Raw genomic sequence first — 11,560 nt, 5'->3', positions numbered from 1 at the left:
CCAGATATAATATGCATGGCCAAATGTAGGCCCATAAAAACTAACTGGGGAGAGGCATAAAACACACAGACGAGAGAGTGGAGGCAATTGTCAACGATAAGGATTTCCGAAAACCCACGCAGAACTTGAGACCTTAATTGGTATGCTAGCAATATAATCAAAATTAATTGATAATCAGTTGTAATTCTCAACGCCACCAACTAAGTGAAACTGCGTCAGCAAAATGAATGAATTCGGACGGCAGAAACAAAACATGCATAGAACGATTTAAAAGGCCCGTTGACATCATCTTTTGGTACTGAAATGACTATGGACGTCAAGCACCACGTGAAACTGACGGTCCGACGCATCCATGAAAGGATTGATTTGCAAGCAATAATTGAAAAAAGAACACGGCTTTGCTGGCTTATCGCCTCGGAGAGCGTTAAACGTTATTACCGACAGAACTACGATACACGCAGATTGAAAAAGAAATGCTGGCTGTCGTGGTTCGGATGTGAAAGGATGCATAAAATTGTTTTACGGCGGACGTCCATCATTGAGCAATCTAAATACTAATCACCTCGAGAGCATAATGCGCTAAACCAATTTATAAATACTCACACCAAAAATCGAATGCAAAAGGATGATGTTGAATGCTACAACACCGTATGAGTGTTTAACCTGAAATATTCATCTAGGGAAAAGGATATTTGGACTTTGGTCCGAGTTGTTCTCATGCAGGTTACCTTTTGGGAGAATTAGGCAATTTAACGATGGACCGACGAGATTAATAAGCCTACCCCTAGGCACATTGTCTACATTTGAAATCTACACAGAATAATTACAGGCTGACGACGAACACAGTTGAAGAAATACAAGATGAAAAACAATCACCCCACCCCCAATAATGCAGATGATTAATCAGAATTTGTTAGAAAATAGACGTATGAGTATCATACCAATAGGGGGCACACGTCATACATGGATTGCAGAGGTGAACTTTCCACAAACAATGGCAATAGCTGTTTAAAGAACGGAAGAAGTGTATACCAGCATCACTGAGAGCACGAAACTCTCAAGGCTATTACACAAGTCTCACATGGGGTGGTAAGTTGTACAACAACGAGTGCGAGATAACTTCGTATTTTGGCCTTCTATGAACAAAAACAGATTTAGGAAGTAGTAAGTCGTAGTACGTGCGTGTCCTGATTACAGAACAAAACCACCACGTGAACCAACTGATAATACACGCCGATACCATACACACACTGCCATGAAGTAAGTTTGGTGCTGACTTGTGTGAACTAAATGGGAACACCTACTTACGTGCTAGTTGATTACTACTTGCAAAGGGACACAACTACAAGATCCGTGATCAAACACATTAAAGAGAACATTGCTAGATATGGGGTTATATACACATCGATAAGCGACAACGGGCTACTGTTTTCGAGTTCTGAACTTCACAGCATTTACAAAGTCATACAACATTGACCACATTACATCATCTCCTGAACACCAACAAGCCAATGGTTTAGCAAGAGAAATCGGTACTGAAACAGTCCAAGAATTTAATCAAACCGTGTGCAGTGACGGGATGATATCTACAAAGAGTTGTTAAACTTGAGGAGCACTTGGGTCACATAGAAAAACATTACTACCACAGATCACAGACAGCTTGGGACAATCCAAGCAAAACCACTCTCCGTCAGTTTCATCAAAACTGATGGAATCTGATGGATTATAGACAGATGCAGACACTTTTATGACAGGGGCACTAAGGGAAATGATGAGGGCAGACATAAATCCTGGAGATGCAGAACCGCTTTTACTCCATGTTTCCCGAGTATTTTGTGTACTGTAGTAGGGTGTCGTCCTGACGTCGTGGTTGGTTGTAGATGTAGCCTTCAGAGCAAGAATTCCTTAAGTGTGTGTAAAGCAAATAACCATGCCATATTAATAAATTTTAATACAAAAGAAGCCGAAATTGAGAGCCGATAAAAATACACGATACCTAATCAGTACGGAAAACATGCTAACTGACTCTTAGATCAAAAACTCTCGTAGATCATTAATTATATATTCTTACAATACAAACTATACAATGGTCACCTCATGTAACCGTCAATGCACCTCCGCACTTATACTCATAAATATAGCTCTTCAACAATTATGATTACTTAATTAGATAATACACTATTGGCTACAATGACAATTATAAAATCTTTCACTCAAACTAATCAGGTGTGTGTCGCTGCTGTGTTGATGGTGTGAGAGTAGCTTCATGTGTGTGACGTGTGTGCTACGTTAGTGTCTGGAGTGTGTTGACTGCGATTATTTAAAGAATGTCATGTTACAGAGCATCTGATATTATTAGATACCCAAGGAAGCAGGAATATCGCGGTGTATCAATGTTTATAGGTTAAGTTTGTAGTTCTCTAGTCGAATAAGGCTTGCTTATTACATATCATAATAAGTTGCCTTGAGGACAATCAAAATAATTATATCTCTAGTCGATAAAAACAATAGCTTGTCAAATGTCAATCGTTCACTACACATGATAATAGGAGAGTCATTAGTCTTTAAGTAGCCTCATTCACTGTGCATTGACTTAATTAAAACTGGAATTTAGGCTACATATTTCCATCTAGATGTATCCTATATCATTCTGATTATTATTATTGTTTTGCTTGTAAAGATAAAAGATGCAATATACGATAATAGGTTCCAGATATTTTATCCAGCTCTTCTACTAATATTGTAATCTCCATGTTTGTGTAACTCTGCAGTCTGGGAAGTAATAACGGTTGTTGGACTGGAAGCCATCTTGATTGATGAATACATGACAATTTGTGGTTTGGTGTATTAGCTTACATTCTACTAACAGCCAAGGTTATTTCAGAATGGCTTCCCACGTGAACAATATGTTCCGGTGTGTGGATGTCTGTATATTTGGGAGGCTGCGGTATGTTCTTGTTGTGTCTCCTTGCAATAATGGAACCTCAAGAGCCTTTCTCACAGAGGCGAACGTTCAACTAAAGGCCAAACTTGAGGTGGTGTCATTAGAGACATTAGGAAGAAGGTCCGTTATGAAGAAGAAGAGAAGAAGTAAGCTACAAAATGCAATAGGAACAGCAGGTCCTATTTCAAACCCCAACCGGCAGGTATATTCGTGCTGTTTTTATTTTGGCATTAGTGGAAACCTTTCCCCATTTTAAAGTGCTATCTCACTGAAGCATGTCGCCAAAGACACCAAACAAGCACATCCCAGTTCTATCCTTTCTATCGACATAAAGTCAAACTACCGTACCCGCTCGATGTATTTGTTTGATATATATTATTTATGTGCGGTGAAGATGCTGCTTTGTGTTTGTACACTCTATCGGTAGATCTGACGACAATCGTGACAATCTCGCTGGTGTCTGTAAAATCTATCGACATCAATCAATATACAGATGTCCCTTGAATGGATCGCGTGTTAAAGAGAGTGTCTCGTCTGATTGACACTGTAACCGATATTTATTAACAATAACTCTACTGCGTATGGTTATATTGAAGTTCCTTGTCGTAGAGCTACAACGGGCAATCTTCCATCGGAACAACTGTGCGAAGTCAAACCCTAACCGACCTCCATCGGGACAACTGTGTTCTTCCCTGTGGATAACTATTGTTACGAAGGTAAGAGATGCACATCACTATTAAAAGACTACGGGTTTATGATATGCTGCCCATCTTCATTTTGTCAACAAATTATAATTACACTTTCATTACATCCTAAAGAGATATCAATCATTATTTCATTTGTTTCATACTCCCCACTCTAGGAAACATTAATTCTTCCTTGAGATTGCTGGGTAAACAAGAATGTTTGTTATTACGCTCTAGTGGGAAGCCGACTTAGAATGACCTACACGTGTAATGCTGGCTGATCTAGGGCATGTCCCGTGAGGCTGTATTGCATGGCTACCCATGCAATACAGCCTCCTGACGTCACTGCATTAAGAATACATTTTCGTGGCACATATTTTCCCCAGAAACTGGGCTTGATTTATTTTAAAGAGATGCAAACAAATGGATTTGCGTTGAAAATATCACGCATTTTTCATGTATGGATAATTGACTTGCAGTCGCGTTTTTCGCATTTATTTCAAACTTACGTAAAATCATAGTAGTAAAATTACAATAAAACGTTTAGGTATGAGAGGAAAATACTCTTTCATACTCTTTCCAAGGATAGGGATATTCTATCCGCGTGATCATAAAGTGTTGCAAAACCCTCAGCAAGCCTCGGGTTTTTCAACATTTTGTGACCCTCGGGTAGAATAAGCCTATCTTTCATATCCGAATATGGCTCTTAATAGCCTATGTTTATGTTTTAGCCTATTTGAAATGTACCGATTTTCTTACTATGCGTTTGTATGAAATTATTCTGATGTGACATAACACGTTCGATATTCCTGAAGAGCAATCATGAAATGGTGAATGTACAAGAGGAAAGTCGTTGACTTTTATTTTATATATCAAATTGCGCTCCACTGTGCTATATAGTTTAATATTTGTCTACTTTGTCCCGCATTACTGTTCGTATCCTATTATGTTATCGTGTTCGTTTTGTATGTCTTGATAAAGAGGCAGATCGCCTCGAAAATTTGACAATTTTGTTTTGTCCACACGGTTGGAATTACTTCCTTATCCGATTTTTACCATTTGCAGTAATTCGTATCCAACAGATTTACGTTTGATTGGATCCCGTATCATTTGGAAAATCCTGTTGATATTACTTCTTTAACCCCTATATATATATATATATATATATACACACACACACACACTGCTAAATATTTGTCTCCTTTCATTTCCCGTATTACCTGATTACTATTCGTATCATATTATATAACCGTGTTGTTTTTTGTGTCTTGATAAAGGGGCAGATCGCTTCAAAATTTGACAAATTTTGTCAACCCGGTTGGAATTACTTATTTGTCCCATATATACACACACTATAATACTACTTTTACAGTAATAATTTTATTGCCCCATGCTATTCAGTATTTGCCTATCAGACTGTAATTCTAAGTACCCTACTGACGCAGTAAAGATATGAATTATATGGTCTTGACTAGGATGTAAAGAGTTGTACACCACACCGGAGTAATGGACAATACACCATGTACTATTTACAAAAACCAGACTGACGATATATCGGCAAGGTTAGTAATTTCTTATATCATTGAATATATTGTATAATTCATATAATGAGTGAACATTTGCAACTCTAAATTATGTTCAGTTACGTATTGTATAACTGGTTAGGATCGGCGTAGAGTTCGTGGGTTTGTTGAACTATTTACATCATACGTGATCCTACATATTAACACTCATTTTGAGGACGGCCTCATGCTGTGTGTATGTGTGAATGTCTGAATATTTAAACAAAACGTCCTATTGTACAACATTACGATAACTGAGATATTTGATCAAACACACACCGCTTTTGCAACATTGCTTACCATAAATACATACAAACAAATCGTTGGAATAAATCAACAAAGTATATACTCGATCATCACGCCACCTCGTCTTCCGTGTCATATTTCAGGGATTTTTTATAAATCAAATACAGGTAGCGCAATCGATATCTCCCCTTCACAATTCTGTTTTGAGGACAACAAATACACATTAGTACATACAAACACGCTATAGATTTGTAAAGAGAAAGAGCTAGATACATAAACAGTGTGGTATCTAGCTCTTTACAAATTCAATCGGTTTCTAAGTATTGAATGATCAATATTCCATAGTCTACTGCGTTAGTTTTCGTAGCTGTATGTTTCTGGATGGCATGCAACACGACCAACGCGTGAAAAACATTGAACAGGTAAGATAACGTTCAACTATATGAACAACATTTCCTAATAAAGTTTATTTTTACATTTATATCGTGTATCATAAATACAATAGTTCCTGTATTTCGTGCTCTATTTTTGTATTTTTCTATTCAATTCATTTATTTTGTTTTCTATTTCGAAATTTCAAAACTATCAACTATACCTTTTCGACATTAATAATTGAACCCTGTGGACTTGCAACAAAAAAGTGTACAATTATTTGCATATTTTGCCAAAATTTACAAACAACACAGCAATCTACGAGTCAGCAATGATATCTAAGGTAGGATGGATGCATAAACACTTTATATCAATCAAGTAATGTTCAAATACACCTAAGAAGTAATATATAGCCATACAAAAAATCACTTCTTTGAACAAGGTCTTAAACCATAAAAAGTGATATGTCTATGTGATATTCAAATCACTAGCAATTTTTTGGTTAATTTTGTTTTCTGATACGGATACATAACTTCTCTGTTTTATACCTGGAAATTGACAAACATCAAACCATTGACGCATTCGGCATAACCTCGGTTTTTTACGTTAAAGTGAATTGTCGGGCAAAGAAAACCAGTCTAAATGCGTTCATTGGCCTTCCAAAAGTTCTCACATATTAATACGACGGTCAAGTTCTGCTTAGTTTCCCAGTTCTGACCATTATAGTAAAGAAAAATTGAAAGCATTGAAAGCGAGGCTGTGTGGAAATGTAACCACGGACATAGTGAGCCGGGAGGACGTTTTAGAATTCTCATACTTTAAATTAATTTCTTCTTACGCAGACAGATTTTGACGAGAGATTTTATTTTTCCATTTCATAAGAAATTATACTGGATACACTCACACCATTTTTACCGACTTTAGCCATCCTTGCCCGACTGTTCAATTTAATGACGTAAATAACTTATTTCATTGCTACTTACTGATGGGAGTCTGAAGTATAGCAGCTCTTGCGCTGAAATGCAATTAGTATAAAATATCAATTAATTAAATCTGTGTGAATCAATGTTACAAAAAGTATCGTGATTCCATAATAATATTTGTGTCCATAAATTATCTTATCATAAAATATTTTTTCAACGAATTAATTATGATAGTAACAAATGCGGTCAACGCGAATCCCTGTTGTGTTCAAAGTGAATCCTTATGTACGATATAATGTTTGTGGTAATTAACTGGCGTCGGTTGTAATGCATAATCAGTTTGATTAAAACCACATGTTCATGGTTTGTTTGTTGACTGATTATGTAGTAATCAATAGAGCGACTGGCTCATAAGAGTTAATGTCTTTCAATTAATTTGGTCTTTCTTGTAGGTTATCGTATTAGTAATTACGATGCCTATTGTGCGGAATGGACAATACATTCTAAAATTGTCTCTATTTTAATCTATTTAACAACCAGCTGGTGTCATATATGATATTCAGTCAGGCTTATTCTGTTACATAAATGTATTGTTCTACATTTCTGATTAACCTTATTACATAAAATATTCCACGTCATTGTTAAGTATTTTATTTGATACCGTTGACATTCCAAATGGTATAGCAATACGATTACGATATTACGTACGTTAAACAAATGAAATACAGAACCACTGAGGAGTTTGTGAAATTATATTTAGGCAAGACAATTTACCTAATAACGTAAAAACACTACTGTAAGAGCGATTTAAGTAGTTCTAGACAAAAGTTGCATAACTCCACGAGAAAGGGCCAGGGTTCGACATACAAGACGCCCGACTGCAATGTGTAATGGCGGAACTCGAACGAGTTTAAACATTTCACACACATTTCACTGCGATGAGCTTTTCTGGCATCTCAAAGTAAAAACAATTAACCTTATTTCCATTAGAACTGGTTTGTATCCGATGTATGTGCATATTTCAATGTTCTCCCAGACTGAATTGTCCCTTTGATTAATAACAAGAGGTCCATTGGCCTTAACGGTCACCTGAGTTCAGATACAGAATAAAACAAAGACATGCATATAAACACTGTATATTGGCCCATCAGGCCCTTGAAGTCAGTCAGTAATTTTATAAATTTGACTTTTTAATCTATGAAGATTATTTGGTTCCATCAAATCTGTGAATTAAGAAGAAAGATTTTTGAAATGTTATCCATTTTGACCCCTTTTGGCCCACCCCTCTGGCCCCTGGGGGTCGGCCAGGACCAACATGGATATGATGTTTAAATGCTATCTCAGGCTAATAATTCTAACCCAGATTGACTAATTTCCTATAAAAACTAAGCAAGTAATGTTCCTAAATGTGTTTTTTCCTTTATAAACTATTGTAAATTTGATCCCCTCCCCAGGGGAAAATCTGTGAACCCAGGGCCATGAAATTCACAAATTTTTGAAAAGGGCCTTAATACATTCCAATCTATCAAGAGTATCTGGTTCCATCAAAGCTGTGAATTCAAAAAAAAAAGATTTTTGAAATTACCATTTTAACCCCTCTTGGCTCCGCCCCTCTGGCCCTGGGGGTCGGTCATGACCAATATTGATATGATGTTAAAATGTTTTTTTCAGACTAATAATTCTAACCCAGTTTGACTAATTTCCTATGAAAAATAGGCAAATAATGTTCATAAATGTGTTTTTCCTATATAAACTCAAGTAAACTTGACCCCCTCCCCAGAGGGAAACATGAGACCCCAGGGTCATATTATTAACAATTTTTGTAAAGGACTTTAAGACCTTTCCATCAATGCAGAGTATTTGATTCTACTAGTTCCTGAATTTCATAAGAAGATTTTTGAAGTTTTAGCCTATTTGACCTGTTTTGGCCCCGCCCCAAAGGCCGCTGGGGATCAGCCAAGGAAAAATTTGGTAATAAGATTCAATGGCCATCACATAGGGATAATTCTGACGACCATTGACTAATTTCCTATTATAATGACTAAATAATGCCCAAAAATGTGTTTTCCCTATATAAACTACAGCAAACTTAACCCCCTCCCCAGGGGGAAACCTGAGACCCAAGGGTCATATAATTCACAATTTTCATAAAACACCTGAAGACCTGTCCATCTATGAAGAGTATTTGATTCTACTATTTCCAGTATTTAAAAAGATTTTAAAAGTTTTAGCCTATTTGCCCCTTTTGGCCCCGCCCCTCTGCCCCAAGGGGGTTGACCAGGACCAAAACAGATATGATATTAAAATGTTATCTAACAAGTTTGACTCATTTCCTAGAAAATTGAGCAAAAAATGCTCACAAATGGCAAATAGAATAGGTCACTTGAGACTTCGTCTCAGGTGACCTAAAAAGTTAAAAAGTCCTGCAATATTGATATTAAAAATGAATATTGAAATATCAACTGCAATTTTAATTTCATAATATTAAATGCGAAAGCCCATAGCAGCTAGTAAAGTAGGGTCGTTTATGTACGGTAGTTATTGTCATGGAAACAATTTTAGTACAACGCCTTAATAACAAAAATTACAATATGCTAGCTTTAACGATTTAATTTTATGAAAGTGTTATTCTAAAGGCTGACGAAAGTTTTGAGACAAATGACCGTTATGTTGTTTGAAAATAAGTGTCAATGATATCTGTAATTTTGACAGGTATGCTCAAAATGCGAGAATGATTTGGAAATGCTGGCGACTAAGCAGGCGGATATTCAAAACACATATCCTGGTAACAGCTGCCGTCTGTGGAATGATTTTTTACATCAGCACCTGGGTACAGCTAGTGCAGGAAGCCCCAGGTATTTCAACTGATTGCTAATACAAATAATCGCATATTGGCTGAGATAAAGTCTAGATTACAATTGTTTTATGAATAGAAACAGTTACACACCAAATAGATAAACGTTCTTTCAAAGTTAAGGTTTGTTCGTATTTGTCATTAATTAAGTGCTTGATTAAATAGGAAGGTGTTACTAATCCGCCTATACGATGAAAGTTTATCGTAAAGTTTTCAAAACATTGCGTGTGAGGGTAATTTTCGCGATCGAGCGACTTTCGCGTAATTAGCGTTAATTTGCCCTCGCGTTAATTTCCATGTGTACATTATATCAGCCTACCTACATGTATTTCATAGATAATAGATAATTATACAAAAAGGCGATAATGGCTTGGTTTATCGATTATTATTTCAAATTGTTGAGTTGATCATCCATCATTTTGGATATTGAATTGTTATCCGGTTGGTTAATTAACGATTTATCAACAACCAGGCTCCCTAAAATAGTTCATGGGACGTATACAATGCATTGAATGGGCTTCTCTTTGTTTTTATTTAAGCTCGAGGAAAAGCATTGGTGATACTTCAGAAAAAGCAGGTAAATATTTTATAAACATAATATGCTAGCAATAATATATTACTTGCGTTTACTAGAATGACATGGATAGTTAGAGAGGCCAAAACCTTGGTATTCCTTCAATCCAACATGTTACATGCCCAATATCAGGTATCTAGGTCACTTAATTATTTAAAGATTTTGGGGTCAGATGACCTAAGAAGATACAGTTCGATTTTACGGATACAGAATGAAACAAATAACAGGCTCTTGATGTCAATCGGTGGTTATATCGATTCGATGTTTTAATCTATGAAGATTATTTGATTTCATTACATCTGTTACATTTCCAATGACAATTGAGCAAATAATGCTCATAAATGTGTTTTCCCTATATAAACTATAGTAGATTTGCCCCCTCTCCCAGTGGAAAATCCCAATACCTCTGGACCATGAAATTCGGAAATTGTATAGAGGACCTTCAATTTATTAAGATTATTTGGTACTGATAGGATTAAGAGGAGAGATGTGTTTCATTGGGAAAAAAAGAAAAAAAACTGTGATGTACTTTGTTTACAAGAAACACATTGTGTGGATGATATAGAAAAGCTATGGGAAAGGAAATGGGGATATAAATGCATTTTTAACAAATACTCTTCTAGATAACCAGGGGTAGCCAAACTATTAAGAAGTTCATTTGAATATGAGATACATGGGAGTAGATTGGATAATGAAGGGAGATTTATCATTCTTGATATTTCAATTAATCAAAACAGAATGTCAATAGCATGCATTTATGGACCTAATCAAAATTCTCCACATTTCTTTGATAATTATTTGCCCGCATTACAGGTATTTAATAATATTTCTGTGATATTATGTGGTGACTGGAATACTGTACAGAACAGAGAAATGGATACACATAATATTCCTCACAATAATAACCCAAAGTCTCAGGAAGCCATTAAAAGAATTATTACTAGATTTGACCTATTAGATCCCTGGAGACGCTTTTATCCTGATTCGAAAAATATTTACATGGAGACAGAAAAAACCTTTTAGGCAAAGCAGACTTGATTACTTTTTTATCACAAGATATATAAGCAAAAACCAAGGACTCTAAAATCATACCTGGTTACAGGACAGATCATTCATGTATTAAATTAGATGCAAGTTTTACTAATGTAGAACGTGGTAGAGGGTATTGGAAACATAATGCTTCTCTCTTAGAAGATCCGGCTTATATTCAACAGGTTAAGGAGTGTATCAAAGAGACTTTTGATGAATATATTATTGATGGGGATAGAAATAACACAGATAATATTGTTTGAGGGTCAATGACCAATTTTTCTTTGAAATTCTTAAAGTTAAAATCCGATCAATATCAATATTTTACTCTATTTCGAAGGCCAAGGATAAGAGCAAACATGAAAAGAAT

The 11,560-nt window shown here is 35.9% G+C and overlaps 1 long non-coding RNA gene across 3 annotated transcripts; it reads left to right on the top strand.

The window, feature by feature from the left end:
• Positions 1 to 3,352: 3,352 nt before the first annotated feature.
• Positions 3,353 to 10,164, top strand: LOC138319872 (uncharacterized). 3 transcript variants are annotated; one of them, XR_011208034.1, is made up of 3 exons: positions 3,353 to 3,660; positions 9,446 to 9,588; positions 10,127 to 10,164. It is a non-coding gene; the product is annotated as an uncharacterized lncRNA (long non-coding RNA). The 3 variants fall into 3 exon arrangements; XR_011208035.1 differs by lacking the exon at positions 3,353 to 3,660 and adding an exon at positions 5,056 to 5,192; XR_011208033.1 differs by lacking the exon at positions 3,353 to 3,660 and adding an exon at positions 5,547 to 5,860.
• The last annotated feature ends 1,396 nt before the right edge of the window (positions 10,165 to 11,560 follow it).

This window comes from Argopecten irradians, chromosome 3 (assembly GCF_041381155.1).
Source record: "Argopecten irradians isolate NY chromosome 3, Ai_NY, whole genome shotgun sequence".
NCBI classification, from domain to species: domain Eukaryota; kingdom Metazoa; phylum Mollusca; class Bivalvia; order Pectinida; family Pectinidae; genus Argopecten; species Argopecten irradians.
This window is presented reverse-complemented; position numbering and strand designations above follow the sequence as displayed.